Here is a 23,661-nt window from a genome sequence, read left to right on the forward strand (position 1 = left end):
GAGTCAATAAGAGTGCGGATGGTGTCCTGAGGGATGGTTCTCCATTCTCTGTCAACCATTTGCCCCAGTTGGTCGTCCGTACGAGGCTGGGGCAGAGTTTGCAAACGGCGTCCAATGAGATCCCACACGTGTTCGATTGGTGAGAGATCCGGAGAGTACGCTGGCCACGGAAGCATCTGTACACCTCGTAGAGCCTGTTGGGAGATGCGAGCAGTGTGTGGGCGGGCATTATCCTGCTGAAACAGAGCATTGGGCAACCCCTGAAGGTACGGGAGTGCCACCGGCCGCAGCACATGCTGCACGTAGCGGTGGGCATTTAACGTGCCTTGAATACGCACTAGAGGTGACGTGGAATCATACGCAATAGCGCCCCAAACCATGATGCCGCGTTGTCTAGCGGTAGGGCGCTCCACAGTTACTGCCGGATTTGACCTTTCTCCACGCCGACGCCACACTCGTCTGCGGTGACTATCATTGACAGAACTGAAGCGTGACTCATCGGAGAACACGACGTTCCGCCATTCCCTCATCCAAGTCGCTCTAGCCCGGCACCATGCCAGGCGTGCACGTCTATGCTGTGGAGTCAATGGTAGTCTTCTGAGCGGACGCCGGGAGTGCAGGCCTCCTTCAACCAATCGACGGGAAATTGTTCTGGTCGATATTGGAACAGCCAGGGTGTCTTGCACATGTTAAAGAATGGCGGTTTACGTGGCGTGCGGGGCTGCCACCGCTTGGCGGCGGATGCGCCGATCCTCGCGTGCTGACGTCACTCGGGCTGCACCTGGACCCCTCGCACGTGCCACATGTCCCTGCGCCAACCATCTTCGCCACAGGCGCTGCACCGTGGACACATCCCTATGGGTATCGGCTGCGATTCGACGAAGCGACCAACCTGCCCTTCTCAGCCCGATCACCATAACCCTCGTAAAGTCGTCTGTCTGCTGGAAATGCCTCCGTTGACGGCGGCCTGGCATTCTTAGCTATACACGTGTCCTGTGGCACACGACAACACGTTCTACAATGACTGTCGGCTGAGAAATCACGGTACGAAGTGGGCCATTCGCCAACGCCGTGGCCCATTTATCGTTCGCTACATGCGCAGCTCAGCGGCGCATTTCACATCATGATCATACCTCAGTGACGTCAGTCTACCCTGCAATTGGCATAAAGTTCTGACCACTCCTTCTTGGTGTTGCATTTGCTCTGTCAGTCAGTGTAAATAATATAATTTTTACTTACTTAGTCACTTTTAGACCAAGTGAGATAGCCGTGTGATTAAGGTGGTGAAGCTGTGAGCTTGTATTTGGGAGATGGTGGGTTCGAAATCTGCCATCGGCAGCCCTGAAGATGGTTTCAAATAGTTTCTCATTTTCACACCAGGCAGATGCTAGGGCTGTACCGTAATTAAGGCCACGGGTGCTACCATCCAAATCCTAGCCCTTTCCCATCCTTGCATCGTCGAAAACCTTTAATGTACTAGTGTGACATTAAACCACTAGCAAAAAACTTATCAGTTTTTGTAGTATATAACGACCTTGCTGGCAACATATTGTACCCTATAGGGCATAAACAACACTGCATAATCGATCTTACCTTCTTACCTGTTATCTGATGAATGCGCCAGCTCAACTGCAGTCGGCAGGAACGGTCGTTTACTGGGTTCTTGTGAACGAGAGTAGGGAGATAATAAAGAAAATTGTTCTATACGTATGCTTACGAGATAAGGAACACAAACGCATTTACTAACATTTTGAGCCTAAGTTGTGTATTCTTAAACCAATATTTTCCTTTTTTTATTTTACAATTGATTGCACTAATAGTGCTAAAATGGATGCCCCAAAGGCTCACATCATAAATCCAAAGATAAACATCGAAAAAATATACAATAGCTGGTTGATGTCGTGCGGGAGACGATAAGTGAACCAAAGAAACAAATGTGTCCTTACATGGAACAGCATCGCTGTACCTACAAATAAAGTATATGATGCCAGGGTGAGAAATTGTCCTGCAGAAATAAAGCCACAAAAAGGTCCCCGTACATTATTTGGGAAATACACACAACAAAATAGTAAGTTTGAATCTACAACTACAGGAATATCTATTCAATCTCGCATAAAATATATATTTTATGGATGTGAACCAAGGTCCATTAAACAAACGTTATATTTACAAAATGTACTGATTAAGCTAGTTTCCTTAGTGCCCAGTTCCTACCTAAGACATCTCAATTAAAAAAAAAAAAAGAAAGAAAGAAAGAAAGAATGAATGAATGAATGAATGAATGAATGAATGAATGAATGAAACTGCCGTGGCAGCTTGTCTCGCCCACAAGAAAGGAATTCTCACACATTACTGTCTCTTTAAAAAATGGCGTCGAGCCTCCCTGCCGTGCAGGCTGGGGGAATGACCTCCAAGACTCGACCGTGAAACACCCTCACAACGAAAAGAAGATAAAAACATAGCCTAGTTTCCAAGCATGCAGAGACCTTTGCCACTGCTCCTACCCTCTTCTACACATGACGAAAATAGCCATATAAATGAGTGAGGAATCACCTACATTTTTCTAACTGTCCAACACCCGTGACAGACCGCCCTGGGTCTCGATTATAACATATGAAGTATAACATTCCGTTATTCACATCAACCTCGCCGTCAACCCATGCGACGAGTTCCAGCTACCCTCAAGTCTAGGGTTCAGTCCCTTACTTGGCAGAGTATTGAGGGGTCGCAAATATTCGTGACATAGCCTACGGTGTAGTTTCATTACACTCACAGTTAATCAAACTCAATACAAACATAAAGTAAACAATTAAATCCAGGCCGCATGTGTGCTTTACATTATGCATACAGATTCCCTTTCCAATATAAAGAAATGGTACACTATCATTAATAACCCATACTTACAAGCAGATATCGTCTGATGCCAGGCACTAAGAAACATTGACCTAAGCTCGTAATTAAGCTTCCCTACGACTATGTACACAGCAACACTATCACATAAGCTACCTTGATCCTTGCTTTCTATGAAATAGAATAAAATGTATATGCCTTACCCTAAAATATATAAAGAAAATACCTCAATAAATGGCCTAATGGGCCATAATCATATTCCCTACTATATTTACAAATTAATCACCATATTTCTGCATAACAACCCCCCGACCCTACACATATATATTAATTATAGTTCACTTATCTATCATCTTGGAGACCTCTTCCTCACCGTCCGGGTTGACTGCGAATGCTTAAGCAGTCATGGCGGCAGCGTTGTCCCGGATCGATCCTTTAGGTCCAGTCTTCCAGTGTATCACGTTCATGATATCTTCTTCCATCTGGGTGGCCCGTTGGTCGTCTTCTTGGGGTCGTGGACGGCAGTTCGTAACACCCATCTCCTGCACACCTCACCGCTCTTCACTAAAAGGAAATACTTAGTTTATTCACAGCACACCACCTCCCGATCTATTTATTCCCTTTGACATGGGAATCAGTACTGGATATCTGGAATCTCGAAACTGACTTTATTATTCCTGCTCCACTAATCTAGTCTTCTACGTCTGACCGGAATAATACAAACTATCCTAGCTTATTGTTATTGGTACTCCTTTCGCCCGTCGCCACTCTTCTCTCATCGCCTCATAATGAAAGTCTACACAGGTAGCACTCTTTGCGTCAAATACTTAAACACTCGCGGTCTCACTGCAAACATCTACATATTGTCATTCACTTAAATTGCTACCAGGAATTTTACAAATCTCGAAGCTACTGAATCAAGTTATCGCCACAACACTTATTAGTCACAATCTTTGTCTTAGACAAAGGTTTATGGTGCGAATATCAGCAGAGACGCGACGCGCACGGACAGCGATCTTATCATGGACTGAATACCTCCTCCCACCATTCTCAGCTCTTATAGAATGCAGGAACCCACGCGACGCTCTGGGAAGTCCCGGGAAACAACTTGAGATTGGCATGTGGCCTCGAAATATTTTCTCACGGTAGTCGGCCTCCCACGTGGTTATTTATTCGATTATATATTAATAGACTTTGATGTACCTATGGCTTCGTAAAATTCTGGCAATGATTTCCATCCTTTTACTTTCCTGGGAAACCTTCAAATATAGGAATTACGACTCAATTTCCGTAATGTGGTGAGCCTGTCTGTTGCCGCTGAAAATCTCTGGTAAGATGGCAGATCTCACCCCCAGACAAAATCCCATCTCTCTTTCTTTCTCCCTCACATATTCTTTCTTCGTCCCACATGACCACGCCTTGCCTCGGGAATCCCTTTCAGTTCCCGCGCTTAGTATAGCATCACGCCTTTGCAGTTAGCGTCCTGCTGCGCATTATTTTATCAGCATTAAATATCCATTCTCATAATTAACAGAATGGTACATTTGCTTCCCCACACACCAAAGAAAAATATGAAAAAATCTATTATTTGTTTGTATTTTTCTTTGCGTCTGATATCTAACGCTCATGTGGCCCTTTCTTTCATTCCGAGCCATCCTGTGGTGTCTTTTGAGCTTGCTCCAATAATTCCTCACCTTCCTTTCTAACTCCATAGTACAGTATACATCTAACTGAGCTAAGAATTTTCTTTGATGTCCCATACACTCACTACATTTCCTCTCAACGATCTCCTTTGTTTCCCCATTCTGTAGCGAAATTTCTTCTGTCCTTAGCACATTGATATCTTCTTCATTCAGGTTGTAGTCAAGGGTTTCATTTCCACCGTCTTGCATCTCCGGTACTTCGTCCGCATCTCCTACATCTTCCTCTTCTTCACCTTCATCGTCTTCTTCATCCACCTCTTCATTCCCTATACCGTCCTCGATTGGCATTTGTCCTCTAGGCATATAAATTTTGAGGTTGGCCGCATTGAATACCCTCTCAGTCCTACCGTCCAAGCTCCTCACACGGTAGGCGTTATTATCGTAACACTGAATTATACGATAAGGTCCGACGTATAGTTCAGCGAACTTGTGATAAAATCTTGCTGACGGCTGACTGGGAGTGGGGCGACGAATGAGCACTAATTCATTCACTCGTAATGGGCGGTGAAAACGCCTCCCTCTGGTTCTCCTCATTCTGCGTTCCGCCTGCGCCCTCGGCTGTTCGGCAGCCTTCCTCACACACATCTCTTGTGACATTCTTGTGTCGGTGGGGCACGGAATAACACCTTGCCACGGTCTACAGGGGTAGACATTGTAGTGTAAAACTGAAGGAATTTGTGACGTAGATTCGTGTTGTGTTGAATTGATGGACTCGGTGATAATAGGTATCACACTCAACCACTTATAATGTTCTCACGGACAGTAGATACGACAGTACTTAGCGATCTCTCGCATTATTCTTTCACTCGGGTTAGCTTCAGGGTGCCGTATGCTGGATAGCACGTGTTTGATTCCCAAGCGTTCCAGTTCCCTTTTAAAGGCCTCAGAAGTGAACTGCGCACCGTGGTCCGATAATAAACTCTCAGGTTTCCCCATGGAAGGAATTATCTTGTTTTTCAACTGATTTAGCGCCGTCCGGGTATTTGCCTTCCGTACTGGACACAGTGTTACATATTTACTGAAAACATCCATGCATACTAATATGTATTTCAAGCCTCTACTCGCTGCGGGAATTGGCCCATACCAATCTATTGCGAAAAGTTTTCTTGGCTCCGTAGGGAGTAACGGTTTCGGTTTTTGCTTTAATAGGTAGGGGTTTGGTTTCACCCGCTGGCATATATCGCAGGTCTTAAGTAACTGCTGAACTGTTGTTCTCAACTTAGGCCAAACGAAAGTTTCTTGTAGTGTCGCAGTAACCTTATCAATACCGGCATGTCCTGTAGCATGGTGTGTAAGCCAAATTAAACCTGTCTGTAAATTAGAAGGTACCACTATCCGTAACCGGGTGTGTTCTTCGTCCACAAATTTGTGTAACATGCCATTAAGGAAATGGTAGGATGCAGCCTTCTTCTGTGCCTCACTGTATTCTGGGGTTCCTTGTTGTAATTCTTTCTTAAAATACTTCACCATGAGACGAGTGACAGGGTCTTCTAATTGCTCTTGCCCTATGTTTCGCAGCTGGTCTAAGACTTCCTGATCTTCCTGTTCCAATGTTGTCAAGTTTATCGAAACTTCTTCCGGATTCGGATTACTGCTCAACGCATCTGCCAGTACATTCATTTTCCCCAGGCAGTGCTCAAAAGTTAAATCAAACTGCTGGACATAAAGCGCCCATCTAGTAACTCGGCCGCTTGCCAGATTTGTCTTTAATACAAAAGTGAGAGCCTTATGGTCTGTTCAGATTATGACAGGAAAACCATAAACATATTTCCTCCAATAATTCAGAGCAGTAACTATCGACAACATCTCTAGTTCAGTCGTAGTATATTTACATTCATGAGATCGTAATTTTTGACTCATGAAGGAGAGATACGTTATTGGGTTTTCTTTCTCTGGGGTTTCTTGATATAGTACAGCACCTATTCCCACTTCTGATGCATCTGTCTGTATTACGAACTTGCGGGTGTAATCGGGATATCCTAACTTCACAGAATTTGCCAGCAGTCGTTTAGTATTCTGAAATGCCTGTTCATGTATCTTATCCCAGTTCCAACGATTATTTACTTTCAATAGGTCTTGTAGTGGAGCGACAGTTTCCGTGTAACCTGGACAATGATTCACGAAAAAGAGACATAAACCCAGGAACTGTCTAATATGCTTCACACGGCTAGGTGTAGGAAAATTCTGTATTGCGGCTATCTTCGTAGGGTTAGGCCTTACACCTGTTCCATCCACCACATGGCCTAAGAATAAAACGCTTCTCTGACAGAAATGAGACTTCTCGAAGTTTATCTTAAAGTTGCTCGTATTGAGGTCTTCCAGTAACATGTCTACCTTTGTTAAGTGTTTATCCAGGGTCTTTGAACCTATTATTAAATCGTCCACATATTTGAGAGTAAACGCCTTTACTTCTGGGCTCAGGTTCGCTTCCAGAGCGCGTATAAGAGCCGAACTTGATGTCTTCACACCAAATGGGAGCCGTTTAAAGCGATACGTCTGGTTATCGAACATGAAACTTGTCAGCATGCTTGTCTCTGGGTCTAAGACGATATGGAAGAACGAAGACGTCAAATCGAATGTACTGAAGTACTCCATATCATCAAATTTTGTCAATAAGTCCTTTATTGCCAGGGCACATTCATATTCTGGCACTAATCGGCTATTTAATCCATGAGCATCCAAACACAAACGGATCGAACCGTTGGCCTTAGGAACCGTACAAATGGGGTTCAGGAAAGGTGTGGCCGCCTTTGATATTATGCCATTTCTCTCCATGTCCTCTAGTATACCTTTAACTTGGGAAAAGAATTTTTCCGGTATGGGATATGGTTTCTGCTTATACGGTTCCCAATTCGTTACGTTCAGACGGTATTGAAAGTTTCGAACCAAAAACCGTTGCATACCGCTCTAAGATACTTTGTAATCTTTTCTTGTCTTCTTCCCCAATTTTAGCTTCCGCTATTTTCGGTGGCTTTATCGCCTCAAAGTTTTCTCTCTCTGATTCCTCCTCTAATTCGGCTACCATAATTTCACACCTCTGAAAAATTTCCTTGTAATCCTCCAGTTCTAACGCTGGCATGTCTTCATATTCGCCCATGTTCCCTTCTTCTGCTGCAGTTAACCAGATTCTTTCTTCAGGGTGGTAATCCTCATCGTCATTCAGTTTAACTTCTTCGGGTATCGGGCTTAGGTGTAATCTAATAACATTGTTACCCATGTCAATATTCGCCTGATGTTCACAAAGAAAATCTGCTCCCAAGATCAAATTATATTCTTTTTTCGTGAGCACTACGCAAGGGTGAGATATGACTGACCTGCCTATTTCTATGTCCACTAAGACCTGTTCCTTGCATACAGTCGTCTTATCTGGTACGATCCCTCTGACTTTCAGCTTAGTGATAGGAATAGAAGGGATCCGTGCTCTAGTCTTTATTTCTGCCAGTAATGCTTGAGAAATAACGCTAATTGAGGCGCCTGTGTCCATAAGAATTTTTGTCTTTAAACCATGTATACGAGCATATATTACCGGTAATTCTTTAACCGTCTTAACATCAATTTTAATGTGGTCATCTAGTAAATCCTCAGGCCTTATTACCCAACTGTCTACCGTCACCGTCATCCATCCCTCTTCGCCGTTCTTCCCCTCAGTGTTTAGGCTATCTCCATTTGTGGACCTTGTAGTTTTTTTAGCTCCGGTACACCCTCGGTTGTACTTGGGCGCTTGTGGGTTCAAGTTACACCCTCTGTTCTCGCTAATGTGTTGCTGGAGTTCTCGACTCTGAGCGCCATCATGTGATTGACTCATCTGCTGGATAGCCTTTCTCCAATCATCTGAATTGTTACGTCCCTGCTCTAACTGATTGACATATTGCCTATGTTCTCTTTCTCGTTCCGAGTCGCGAGGTCTGTAATCGTTTCTTCGTTGTTGGAAGTCTCGCCTTCGATCCTCGTTCCCATTTGAGTAAGGCTTTCTCCACTCGCCTCTCCCCTCGTATCTCAGCCGATACTGTCTACCTTGCGGTCCGGGATCGTATCTTAATGCTGGCCTCTCTCCCCTTTCTTTGTAGTTTCTGTATTTATGCTGGTTGTTCCTATACCAGGGTCCCCCATTCGATCCCCTTTGTTGCCTGTATTGTCCTTCCTCTCTAATCCTACTCGAAGTCTGGGTACCTGAATCCTGAATTTCTTGTCGATTGTTCCTTCCCCGTGAGTGTTCTTCGGGCATCGCCTCAAGTGTATTTACCGCCTCTATATGCCGAACACGAGGCTGATTCTGTGCCGAAGTCTGATCTTACTGTCTCAAAGTAGCTTCTACCTCACTAGCCGTATTGACATTGGCGGCGATCAGAATTCTTTGCACCTCGACCGGTAACTGCTTCATGATAGTCGTAATAACTTCTTTCTCGGGAGGGGGGTGATCTAGTTCCTGTAGCTTAATTAATTGTGAAATGAAAAAATCGTTGAAGCGCGTGGGTAGCGTACTAGCGTAGCGTCTAGCATATAGCTCCAGTCTTAAATTCTGCTGTACCGAGAGGCTCCAATATTTACTAAGAAACGCCTCCTTAAAGTCCTCATAAGACTGAAAAGTGTTTTTGAATGCGGTCATCCACTGAGACACCGTCCCTCCTAAGAACTTCTCTACAGTTCGGAGTCGTTTCTCCTTAGGTACCCGAAAATCCTCCATATACTCTTCGATTTCTCTGAGAAACGAACGGGGCGTGCATTTGCCATTAGCTAAGAACTTCTTAGGTTTGTCCTCATTTGACCTCACTATATTATATACGGGAATGATATTACCATTCTCCGGCATTGAGCTCCGTATCATTGGTTTCTGTACATTCAAAGACTCGTTAATCGCCGCTGACTCACTTAAGGAACTGCCCTCTACCTTAATTTCCACCGGCGCCTTTATTTCGTTTGATGATGTCAGCACCCCTTCTCCTTTTCCTCTCTCATACTCGTAAGAATTATTTTGTTCTAGTTGCTGTTTCATTTGACCTACTTGAAGTTCTAAACCTGACATCCTGGCGGTCATTTGCGTCTCGGTTTGTTCTACTTGAGTTTCAAGACTAATCATTTTTGCTCTTGCCTTTTCTTCAATTCGTTCCATCCTGTCAGCTGCCTTCTCATTTATTGCTCCTATCTTAGAATCCATCTTCTTTTCCAACAATACCAGACCATGTAATGTTTTACTTCATAAGAACACTGAAATGTCATAGGGTTACTGATTTATTCTTACAAAGAATTATCCTCTGCTACAACAGCATCAAACATCACCAAGACTACTATACTATTACTTTCATGGAGTCCATATTAAGTAGATAGCAAGAGTATGTTAACGTCCATGGAGGCTCAAACTCCTTAGCTGTGTAGCGAACAGGTACGGTCAGTTAGATAATTCTCCACACTCCCCACCTTGAGCCGTATCACGGTTGCTCAACTCCAATGGATGTACCAGTTGAATGGGTCTTCGAAATACTCTCCCCTCTTTGTCAGTCAGCTCACAGGACCTGATCTTCCCATCTCGTCCCATGATGAGTTTGGAGATTCTAGCTATCTTCCAAATTTGCCTTGGTAGTTTATCGTCGCTTAGTAGCGCCAGATCTCCATGTTGAAGAAGTGGACGATTCTGGTTCCGTTGCTGAACTTCATGGAAACTATTTAGATCCAATAGATACTCGTTCCTCCACTGCTTCCAAAATGTGTTCAGTGCAGACTGTTTTTCTATCCACATCTGATTCATTTCTTCCTTTGTTTTGTTACTATCTTCAACATTGGTCTTTCTGTCTGGTAGCCTTGTTGTGTTATCACCAATAAGAAAATGTGCTGGTGTCAGCGCACGATGCTGAGGATCGTTTTCCACATACGTCAAGGGTCTACTGTTGATTGTTGCTTCAATTCCGACGAGAACTGTGTAAATTTCTTCATCATCGAACCGCCTGCTTCCTAAGGCTTTCTTCAAACAGCTTTTCACTGTCTGTACCATTCTCTCCCAGGGGGAAACCTAATTTCTTTGATCTTCTTGTTTGCTATTGCAATTAGTTTTCGGCCTTCTATTTGACGGTTTTCACACTCTTCTGCATCCCGTTCGTTCGCATCGTCTTCCTGCAACGCCTGTATCCGTTTCTGAATTTCGCTCAAATCTAGTAGTAGTTCGTGTAATCTTTGTGCTAATATTTCCATTTCGATGTCATCATATCCATCTTCGATCGCTGTTCGTAGTCTTTGAACAAGTCTATTTTCCGACGATCTGGTTGCTGTTCGAATGCGTCTTTCAGTCTGTAAAATGTTTGCATTTGAAACTGTAAACTGAGCAGTAGCTGCGTTAATATTCGTATTCTCCATGTTTCCCTGAACTGAATTATGCACGAATACCGTTAACGAAAATAACACACACTACGTACATGGACATTACCGTATTCCTGTCTTTAACCTATATCTGTACTGTAATTGGTATTTCACTGCAACCTGAAGTTACACTGCATTCGTAAACAGTCCGGGTTTCCGTATTATGTTTTTACGACAGTTAAATCTTAAGTGTTGGCTATAGTACTGATCCTGTCAACAGAGGCTTTACACACTTGTAATATTCACTGTTTTTGCGACGCACTTTGAAACGTACACTGATGTTTCGTAACACTTCAAATGAGTCTGTTCGTAATGTATATAATTACGTATATTCCTTCAAATGTATATCCGTTGCTTAAGAAATTGAATGTAAGTAGAGATCTTACTTGGGTTAGCTGGTTTCTTGTTGATACGGCGATGTTGCGTGATGCTGCTTACCGTTGTCTGTCCGCGTTTTTCTAGCCGCTAATCGTTCCATAAACGGGTTTCGGCACCATTATGTAATGTTTTACTTCATAAGAACACTGAAATGTCATAGGGTTACTGATTTATTCTTACAAAGAATTATCCTCTGCTACAACAGCATTAAACATCACCAAGACTACTATACTATTACTTTCATGGAGTCCATATTCAGTAGATAGCAAGAGTATGTTAACGTCCATGGAGGCTCAAACTCCTTAGCTGTGTAGCGAACAGGTACGGTCAGTTAGATAATTCTCCACAGACCAGAACTAGTTTCATCTATCTCCCTCTTTATTTCATCTATGTCCACAGCGTATGCTTTCAACTTCTTCTCTACCAGAACTTCATTATTAAGCGTCCTTTCCTCTAGCGTCCCCACTACTTCTTTCAACGTGGTAATTTGTTCTCCTGTTTCCTTCTCCATGTTTGACACCTGCCTCCTCAATTCCTCTGTGTTCTCCAGGCAGCAAATGCGGACCCTTTCTATTTTCTCATCTAATTCCCCGAGCCGCATCTGAGTCTACTGATTATCCGCCATTAACCGATCTAATTTACCATTAGTACGTTCTTCTAACCCTACTAATTGTTCCTCAGTTTTAATCATCTGTTTTTCACTTACATCAGTAACCTATGATTTTATCGCCGCTATCTGCATTTCTAATTCTACTTTCTGTTCTTCAATTTTACTCATCTGTTTTTCACTTACATCATTAACTTGTGACTTTATCGCAGCTATCTGCCTTTCTAATTCCACTTTCTGCTCCTTTTTAACCTCGGCCATCTGAGCCCTGACTTGTCCTAATTCCTCCTTCAATAGGCTCTTTATATCTTCTAACGTCAACGACATTTTACTATAATGAGAATGCGCCAACCCTTCAGGAGAGAAGTCTGGGGTCTTCCTCCGCACGACATCATAACTCCAAGTTTCATTAAATTTCTATCCATCAACTTATGCTCTGTCACTTCACATATGAACCACAAAAATGACAAATTTTGAACAAATGCAAATAACAGGTTGTTTAATTTAACCTAAGTAACGGTGTAATCTTGTAAAAATGGTTTATCTGAAAGAAATCATCCTCACAATGATCAATAAAACCTATCATTATTTTTGACCTCAATTTCCTGTACCTATATTCACCATTGCTAAATATGCACTAACATTCGGACAGATTCAATGTCAAACTCCAGCTTCTCTGTCCTAGTTCCTCATTTATCAAAGAAAACTCGTAACTAATAATCCACTCTCATTCAGCCACGTTTTGTATCCTAATTTGGATATTCGTAGCGTCTGCATCTTATACACTCGTCACACACAATTAAAAGCAATTTACTATGTTACAGTCGATATTATTATCCTCCCTCACAATACTCTTGCTACACGCTATTAGGAGACATTTTAATGTACCCGATAGGGCATAAACAACACTGCATAATTGATCTTGCCTTCTTACCTGTTATCTATGAATGCGCCAGCTCAACTGCAGTCGGCAGAAAAGGTCGTTTACTGGGTTCTTGTGAACGAGAGTAGGGAGATAATAAAGAAAATTGTTCTATACGTATGCTTACGAAATGAGGAACACAAATGCATTTACTAACATTTTGAGCCTAAGTTGTGTATTCTTAAACCAATATTTTCCTTTTTTATTTTACAATTGATTGCACTAATAGTGCTAAAATGGATGCCCCAAAGACTCACATCATAAATCCAAAGATAAACATCGAAAAAATATACAATAGCTGGTTGATGTCGTGCGGGAGACGATAAGTGAACCAAAGAAACAAATGTGTCCTTACATGGAACAGCATCGCTGTACCTACAAATAAAGTATATGATGCCAGGGTGAGAAATTGTCCTGCAGAAATAAAGCCACAAAAAGGTCCCCGTACATTATTTGGGAAATACACACAACAAAATAGTAAGTTTGAATCTACAACTACAGGCATATCTATTCAATCTCTCATGAAATATATATTTTATGGATGTGAACCAAGGTCCATTAAACAAATGTTATATTTACAAAATGTACTGATTAAGATAGTTTCCTTAGTGCCCAGTTCCTACCTAAGACATCTCAATTAACAAAAATAAATAAATAAATAAATAAATAAAGAAAGAAAGAAAGAAAGAAAGAAAGAATGAATGAATGAATGAATGAATGAATGAATGAATGAATGAATGAATGAATGAAACTGCCGTGGCAGCTTGTCTCGCCCGCAAGAAAGGAATTCTCACACATTACTGTCTCTTTAAAAAATGGCGTCGAGCCTCCCTGCCGTGCAGGCTGGGGGAATGACCTCCAAGACTCGACCGTGAAACACCCTCACAACAAAAAGAAGATAAAAACATAGCCTAGTTTCCAAGCATGCAGAGACTTTTGCCACTGCTCCTACCCTCTTCTACACATGACGAAAATAGCCATATAAATGAGTGAGGAATCACCTACATTTTTCTAACTGTCCAACACCCGTGACAGACCGCCCTGGGTCTCGATTATAACATATGAAGTATGACATTCCGTTATTCACATCAACCTCGCCGTCAACCCATGCGACGAGTTCCAGCTACCCTCAAGTCTAGGGTTCAGTCCCTTACTTGGCAGAGTATGAGGGGTCGCAAATATTCGTGACATAGCCTACGGTGTAGTTTCATTACACTCACAGTTAATCAAACTCAATGCAAACATGAAGTAAAACAATTAAATCCAGGCCGCATGCATGCTTTACATTATGCAGACAGATTCCCTTCCCAATATAAAGAAATGGTACACTATCATTAATAACCCATACTTACAAGCAGATATCGTCTGATGCCAGGCACTAAGGAACATTGACCTAAGCTCGTAATTAAGCTTCCCTACGACTATGTACACAGCAACACTATCACATAAGCTACCTTGATCCTTGCTTTCTATGAAAAAGAATAAAATGTATATGCCTTACCCTAAAATATATAAAGAAAATACCTCAATAAATGGCCTAATGGGCTGTAATCATATTCCCTACTATATTTACAAATTAATCACTGTATTTCTGCATAACAACCCCCCGACCCTACACATATATATTAATTATAGTTCACTTATCTATCATCTTGGAGACATCTTCCTCACCGTCCGGGTTGACTGCGAATGCTTAAGCAGTCATGGCGGCAGCGTTGTCCCGGATCGATCCCTTAGGTCCTGTCTTCCAGTGTATCACGTTCATGATGTCTTCTTCCGTCTGGGTGGCCCGTTGGTCGTCTTCTTGGGGTCGTGGACGGCAGTTCGTAACACCCGTCTCCTGCACACCTCACCGCTCTTCACTAAAATTAAATACTTAGTTTATTCACAGCACACCACCTCCCGATCTATTTATTCCCTTTGACATGGGAATCAGTACTGGATATCTGGAATCTCGAAACTGACTTTACTATTCCTGCTCCACTAATCTAGTCTTCTACGTCTGACCAGAATAATACCAACTATCCCAGCTTATTGTTATTGGTACTCCTTTCGCCCGTCGCCACTCCTCTCTCATCGCCTCATAATGAAAGTCTACACAGGTAGCACTCTTTCCGTCAAATACTTAAACACTCGCGGTCTCACTGCAAACGTCTACATATTGTCATTCACTTAAATTGCTTCCGGGAATTTTACAAATCTCGAAGCTACTGAATCAAGTTATTGCCACAACACTTATTAGTCACAATCTTTGTCTTAGACAAAGGTTTCTGGCGCGAATATCAGCAGAGACGCGACGCGCACGGACAGCGATCTTATCATGGACTGAATACCTCCTCCCACCATTCTCAGCTCTTATAGAATGCAGGAACCCACGCGACGCTCTGGGAAGTCCTGGGAAACAACTTGAGATTGGCATGTGGCCTCGAAATATTTTCTCACGGTAGTCGGCCTCCCACGTAGTTATTTATTCGATTATATATTAATAGACTTTGATGTACCTATGGCTTCGTAAAATTCTGGCAATGATTTCCATCCTTTTACTTTCCTGGGAAACCTTCAAATATAAGAATTACGACTCAATTTCCGTAATGTGGTGAGCCTGTCTGTTGCCGCTGAAAATCTCTGGTAAGATGGCAGGTCTCTCCCCCAGACAAAATTCCATCTCTCTTTCTTTCTTCCTCACATATTCTTTCTTCGTCGCACATGACCACGCCTTTCCTCGGGAATCCCCTTCAGTTCCCGTGCTTAGTATAGCATCACGCCTTTGCAATTAGCGTCCTGCTGCGCATTATTTTATCAGCGTTAAATATCCATTCTCATAATTAACAGAATGGTACAATATAGTGTTTACAGTGCACTGTCTTCTGGTGTGGGCTAGAACAAATTTTTTCCTTCATTGACCCGTCTCAGTCTTATCCTTAGCTTTGACAGGATGAAAGTGACCAAGGTATGAGTGATGCTAGTGCTGCCATTCCTTATGCAGTCAGTCCCTGTTATGAATAGTGTAAAAGTGTTGCACATAGGGTCGGTTAGTGCAGGCATTTCAGTATGCTTGGCAGACTGAGATGTAATGGCAACCTCTGGCTCAGTGAGGAAAGCAACAGGAAACTTCCTCACTCCTTATTTCTCTAGTATGCTTCTTCACTGATGCCTGGACCACCTATGGCAGCTGATGGTGGAGCTATTGAGGTTCAGACCATCCTCTGGAATGAGCACTCAGCATACAACAGTAGTATAATTATAGTCTGTACCCATCAAAGAAAATGCCATTGAATTCTTTGGATTTGATGAACCTAGCTATCTATCCTGTGCTGTGATCCCATGGCAGAATGAATCTTTAACTTTTAAGATAAAGTATATCCTCAATGCTCTAGAAATGACTGCCATAGCGATATTGTGCTTGACCTACCATGTTTTCATGTCTGTCCTTCCTATTTTGTGTTCCGCTTTAATCCATTCAACACTGTTTTATTCTGGTGTTCATTTACGAAGTACTGATCCCAGTCTTTTGAATGAAGTGTGGCATGTTGCCATATTGTATGATGGATCAATTTCCTTGGACAGTCTCCCCCTGAGGGTGGGAGCGGTAGAATAACACCCACAGTATCCCCTGCCTGTAGTAAGAGGCGACTAATAGGGACCCCAGGGGCTCTGAACTTTGGAGCGTGGGATGGTGACCATGGGGCCCTTAGCTGAGTCCCAGCAATGCTACCACTTACTTGTGCCAGGCTCCTCACTTTCATCTATCCTATCCGACCTCCCGTTGTCACCTCTTGTTCTTTTCCAACCCCGACGCTATTAGGTTTGCGAGGGCTAGGGAGTCTTTCATTTTTACGCCCTTTGTACATCAACATGGCGACTAGTGTGATGAGTGAGTAATTTCGCTCCGTAAACATCCTTAATAATCCTAAATAATCCTTAATAATCTTAATAATCTTAAAATTGATGGTAAACATCCTACTCGATTCGTATAATAAGTTGCAGTAAGCGTTTGATCTGTGCATAGTTGTGGAACATAAATTGACAAGCCTCAGTTTTACACTCCCGTCATGGCTCTGAAAGAATCAACTAGGAAAATAAGTGAATTTGAAGAGGTGATGAAGGACTCTCAAGCTCGCTTGGACTCCGCTGTAAGTGCTGCCAACCCTCCGACTATGCTTCAAACGCTGGACGGCGATTTCCAGGCATTCAAGTCGCAAGTAACAAGTGCAATTGGTGACCTGAAGAAACAACTAAGCACGATTGAGGACAAAATTCGGAAACAGGATGAGGCATTAGATGAGGCAGAGCAATATAGTCGCCGAAATTGCCTACTGCTACACGGCGTCCCAGAAGAACCCTCTGAAGATGTGTATAAGAAGTCTCTGGATATAACAAAAAATAAATTTTCGATTGAGCTCTCAATGAGTGACGTCGACCGCTGTCACCAGCTGGGGCGCCGAAGCCGGACATCTGCACAAGTGGTTGCGCAAAGAAATTGCCCAATTATAATTAAATTCCTGCACTATCATGATCGAGATCGTGTGTGGCGAGCTAAGCGTGCGCTGAAGGGGAGTAGACTTCTTCTAACAGAGTCCCTCACAAGTGTGAGGAAAAGTATATTAAATCGTGCTAGGGACTTTTGGGGACCAAGAAACTGTTGGACTCAGGACGGGAGAATATGTGTTTTGAAAGATAACAGAAAGTTTCAAATATGCATGATTGCGCAACTAAATGCCTTAGCTGTGTAGGATGAACGAGTGGAATGTTCAATTTTATTATGTGTGTTTTCAGTAGTTTACGTTTGTGTGTGAGTGAGTGTGTGTATGTAATAGTCACTGGATGTATTCAGTGTTGTTTTCAGGTAAGCTCATCTTATTTCATGTACCTACTATTAGTGTTCCTGTTATGTTGGTAGACGAATCTATCCCTTGTGTCAACGACCCGCATTCCTCGCCTCCCCTCTTAACTCAATCCTCACCCCTCCCATACCCTGAGGCAATGGGATCCATACTGAGGCGACAGCTGATGAATCACCCGAGAGCTCTCTCGTGTTGTCACCTGAATTCACTATCCATTGCAGCTCACCTAGAAGAACTACAGGCGATTTTTGAAAATAATAAGGTGCATTGTAATGGCATATCAGAAAGCTTGTTACGTGGAGATTTGCCGTCCTGTGCTGTAAATCTCGACGGATACTCACTCTTACGACATGACCGTACTGACAGACAAGGTGGTGGAGTAGCCTTTTACTACAGGAATGATTTAAAATGCAAGATTATCTGCACCTCAGACCCAAGCCTTCTCCTGCGACCTGAGTATATGTTTGTTGAACTTGACTGTAATAAGAAAATATTAATAGGAATTGTATATAAGCCACCTAATATTAGACAAATGGAGGAATTCGAAGCAGCTTTAACTGATCTTATCTCGGTCTACGAAGATGTTGTAGTCATGGGGGATTTTAATACTGACTTGTTAAAACAAACCAGTGAATCGGATAAGTTGTGTCACATATTCCATGCCCTGAACATGGAAATCCTACCACTTAATGCTACGAACCACGTCTACTACCCTGACCACTCGACTCACACTTTAATTGACCTTATAATTTCAAATCAACCCCAGAAAGTCATTAAGCACGGACAGATCCCAGCTCCTGGGATTTCAACTCACGACTTATTGTATTTATGTTACTCTATCCAAGGTCCGAAGTATAAAGCACGCTATGTTATCTTAAGAGACATAAAACATATTGAATTAGATGACCTACGCAATGACGCATATAACTTACCGTGGGATGAGATACGTAATTTTCATGACATTGACTCAAAGGTTAACAGATTCAATTCATTAGTGTTGAACTTGTATGACAAACATGCTCCTGAGAAGCAGGTAAGATTGTTCTGCCCGCCCCCCCCCTCCCCCCCCTTCTCCCTAGGTGACGACCGAGATAAGATCTGTTATGGCCAGCCGTGACCGTTGGTACAGACAATTCAGACAAACACATGACAAAGATGACTTTGAGCAATACAGGAAACTGAGAAACAAAGTTAAACAGCTAATTAGAAACATTAAATGTCACTATTTTCGACAGTTAGCGGGAAATAATAATTTAAACCAAACCTGGAAGAAGTTACGATCTTTGGGCATAGGCAAAGCCGTAGAAGAGCATATTCCCACCATATCTCTAGATACGCTAAATGATTACTTTTCTCAGCCTAAAGTCGGACCAGTTCCATTACCGGCTAATCCCACAAACTTAGCTTGCCGTTCCGAGCACGACCAGTTCTCTTTCCACACCGTTAGTGCAAATGATGTTAAACGTGTGCTGTACTCTATCATATTCAACTACTGCCTGACCAATGGAGTATTCCCTAACGTTTGGAAAGACGCGTTAATAAGGCCTATCCCGAAAAACAATACCTTGGATTCTTCATCAGATTACTGCCCTGTGTCCATCCTGCCACCCCTTGCAAAAGCACTCGAACGTCAGATTCATGCACAAATCACTGTATACCTGACCCAAAATTCCCTCCTTGACCCTTTTCAATCTGGCTTTAAAAAAGGACATAGTACCACAACAGCATTACTGCGAGTTACGGATGATATCAGACAAGCGATAGACCAACGATATGTGACTGTAGCTCTCGGGTGATTCATCAGCTGTCAATTTTATATATTTTTCATCTAAACAGTGTTATGTGGCTGAAGATGTTGATAATATACGAAACATGTACCACTTTTGACCATTAAAAATTGCCTTAAGCAATCATTGTATCGACTAGGTGGAAAATAAATAAATACTTAATTGTGAATCTATTGAATGACTATGCGAAAAATAACAGCTTGTTAATAAATCCTAACAAAACTCAGGCTATTATATTTGGTACCAAAAGAAACCTTAACTTGTTAAAAAGTAGACATGTGCCCCCAATTATTTTAAATAATACTGTCATGCCCTATTGTGCGTCAGTAAGAAACTTAGGCGTTATAATGACTGAGACACTAAATTGGAGTGAACAAGTGACAAATACATGCCGTAAAGTGCAGAAATCCCTTTTTCCTCTCAAACGCTACTCTACTATACTTCCAAAACATCTTAAAATACAACTGGTAAAATCCCTAATCTTACCAGTTCTAGACTACTGCGACATTGTACTCACGGACATATCTTAAGACAGTAACAAGATGCTTGAACGGAGTTTAACTCTCTTGGTGCCAGGCGGTAGTGCGAACATCCGCCCTTTAAATTGCCAGAGCCGATCTGGTCGGCCGTTAACAATCCAGTCGGAAGTTGCCAGAGCCGACTGCATTGGCCCGCTTAAAATTCTGTGATATACATAATTTTGAGGCAACCTATAGTGACGTGCATACTTTTGTTACAACCTGTAGTAAAGGGGCTACACGTTATTGTGTGCCTGGCCTTGCTTTGGCAGTTTGAAGAGGGTGTTATACCTTTCACAAGAGTCGTTTCCTGTGTTTACAAATACCGCTAACCGGTCAGTAAGAGATTGCTCCTTGCAGTGAGTGGATTTGTGACAGGAAAATGACATGTTGTTCACGTGATAATTTTTCAGCAGGTATTGATGACAATAAATTAATGCAGTATTTAGAACAGTGTGAAGTTAACACGGATGATTTATCGGATAGCAATTGGGAATTTAGTTCAGAGAGTAGCGACGAAATTATACCGGACACGTCCGCGGAATCACCGCAGCTAAAGAAGAGACGTTTAATTGTGTCTAATAGCACTAAAGCTGCTCTGAATATGGTGATAGATGAAACTAGTGATAACGAATATTATGATGATGTCTCTGGAGAACATTTTGTGGAAATTTGTTTCAATGAACCAACATTCCTCAACCTCCTATCTCCTTCAAGGAAGTTCTTGGACCTAAACATGCCTTACCGTCTGATTCTCTGCCCATATCATACTTCAATTTACTTTTCACTTACTCTCTGCTAAACCTTATAGTCACATATAGTCCTCTATCATTACCTAAATGCCGGTCTCCATGGGCCAAGTGTAGCGTGCCTGCCTCTCACCCGGTCATGGCTTCGATTCCCGCCTCGGTCAAGAATTGAAGATAGGAAACTTAAAAGGGCTCCACCTTTTCAATACAAATAAATGTTATAGTTTATTTACAACATATATTTACACTTGGAACTAGTTTCGACGCTGTTTGGCGTCATCTTCAGCCAAAATGTGGGAAATAGGCTAGCATGTAGACATTTATATTACAAGGTGTTACATTAGTGTGATTAAATGAGAGACCATGAAGACGCGAAGTACAATGTTAGTTTTCAAAGTGGTCCTGAAGGGTGAGTTGAACTTGTATAAACATGAGATAACATAATCACTTGAACAATAAAATATATAAACATATAAACTGTAACAAAACCATGCGGAAGTACAAGATGATTGGCATTGGAGATTCAAATTAGTTCAGTCACTCTTCCATTGAATGTTGCCTGCCGCGAATGTAGTACAAAACATAGGTTATATTTCAATAAACACAATCTTCTCAAAAATGAACATAACATTATAAAATATTTGGGTTGAGGTGAAATTTGGCAGTTAGGGATTGAAATCACTTATTCAATAAGCGTCAATTCAAAAAACAGCTGTAAAGGGTGAGACAAGAATTGCACAACAGATAACATTAGAGAGAAAACTTGAAGCACTTAAAAATAAGAAAAATCACAGTAACTCCCCTACAAAACCTAACAGCAAGCCTAAACTCGCTAATGACACTCTACAACAATTCCACCCACCAGTAATTAACCTTTCCTCTACCAACTTAGATGAGGACGATATAAGAATTCTTTCGAAAGGTCCAAAGCACAACTGGCCCTGTTTCAACTAGGCCCTTACAGCCTCCAAACTCGTAGTCGAATCAGAAGTTGCTATCAGCAAAATGCCATATGACCTACAAGACGAACTCAGAATGGACGTAAAAAAACAATTAAACAAAAGTTTTTTCTCAAAAAATCGCACACTTTAATTGACCTTATAATTTCAAATCAACCCCAGAAAGTCATTAAGCACGGACAGATCCCAGCTCCTGGGATTTCAACTCACAACTTATTGTATTTATGTTACTCTATCCAAGGTCCGAAGTATAAAGCACGCTATGTTATCTTAAGAGACATAAAACATATTGAATTAGATGACCTACGCAATGACGCATATAACTTACCGTGGGATGAGATACATAATTTTTATGACATTGACTCAAAGGTTAACAGATTCAATTCATTAGTGTTGAACTTTATGACAAACATGCTCCTGAGAAGCAGGTAAGATTGTTCTGCCCGCCCCCCCCCTCCCCCCCCTTCTCCCTAGGTGACGACCGAGATAAGATCTGTTATGGCCAGCCGTGACCGTTGGTACAGACAATTCAGACGAACACGTGACAAAGATGACTTTGAGCAATACAGGAAACTGAGAAACAAAGTTAAACAGCTAATTAGAAACATTAAATGCCACTATTTTCGACAGTTAGCGGGAAATAATAATTTAAACCAAACCTGGAAGAAGTTACGATCTTTGGGCATAGGCAAAGCCGTAGAAGAGCATATTCCCACCATATCTCTAGATACGCTAAATGATTACTTTTCTCAGCCTAAAGTCGGACCAGTTCCATTACCGGCTAATCCCACAAACTTAGCATGCCGTTCCGAGCACGACCAGTTCTCTTTCCACACCGTTAGTGCAAATGATGTTAAACGTGTGCTGTACTCTATCATATTCAACTACTGCCTGACCAATGGAGTATTCCCTAACGTTTGGAAAGACGCGTTAATAAGGCCTATCCCGAAAAACAATACCTTGGATTCTTCATCAGATTACTGCCCTGTGTCCATCCTGCCACCCCTTGCAAAAGCACTCGAACGTCAGATTCATGCACAAATCACTGTATACCTGACCCAAAATTCCCTCCTTGACCCTTTTCAATCTGGCTTTAAAAAAGGACATAGTATCACAACAGCATTACTGCGAGTTACGGATGATATCAGACAAGCGATAGACCAACAATATGTGACTGTAGCTCTCGGGTGATTCATCAGCTGTCAATTTTATATATTTTTCATCTAAACAGTGTTATGTGGCTGAAGATGTTGATAATATACGAAACATGTACCACTTTTGACCATTAAAAATTGCCTTAAGCAATCATTGTATCGACTAGGTGGAAAATAAATAAATACTTAATTGTGAATCTATTGAATGACTATGCGAAAAATAACAGCTTGTTAATAAATCCTAACAAAACTCAGGCTATTATATTTGGTACCAAAAGAAACCTTAACTTGTTAAAAAGTAGACATGTGCCCCCAATTATTTTAAATAATACTGTCATGCCCTATTGTGCGTCAGTAAGAAACTTAGGCGTTATAATGACTGAGACACTAAATTGGAGTGAACAAGTGACAAATACATGCCGTAAAGTGCAGAAATCCCTTTTTCCTCTCAAACGCTACTCTACTATACTTCCAAAACATCTTAAAATACAACTGGTAAAATCCCTAATCTTACCAGTTCTAGACTACTGCGACATTGTACTCACGGACATATCTTAAGACAGTAACAAGATGCTTGAACGGAGTTTAACTCTCTTGGTGCCAGGCGGTAGTGCGAACATCCGCCCTTTAAATTGCCAGAGCCGATCTGGTCGGCCGTTAACAATCCAGTCGGAAGTTGCCAGAGCCGACTGCATTGGCCCGCTTAAAATTCTGTGATATACATAATTTTGAGGCAACCTATAGTGACGTGCATACTTTTGTTACAACCTGTAGTAAAGGGGCTACACGTTATTGTGTGCCTGGCCTTGCTTTGGCAGTTTGAAGAGGGTGTTATACCTTTC

At 42.0% G+C, this 23,661-nt stretch overlaps 1 protein-coding gene across 1 annotated transcript in view; it reads left to right on the forward strand.

Moving 5' to 3' along the window:
* Window positions 1-23,661, forward strand: part of LOC136879866 (tubulin polyglutamylase ttll6) — a 651,223-nt gene that overhangs the window by 189,132 nt on the left and 438,430 nt on the right. The gene's annotated exons all lie outside the window — the stretch shown is intronic.

Source organism: Anabrus simplex, chromosome 1 (genome assembly GCF_040414725.1).
Source record: "Anabrus simplex isolate iqAnaSimp1 chromosome 1, ASM4041472v1, whole genome shotgun sequence".
NCBI lineage: Eukaryota > Metazoa > Arthropoda > Insecta > Orthoptera > Tettigoniidae > Anabrus > Anabrus simplex.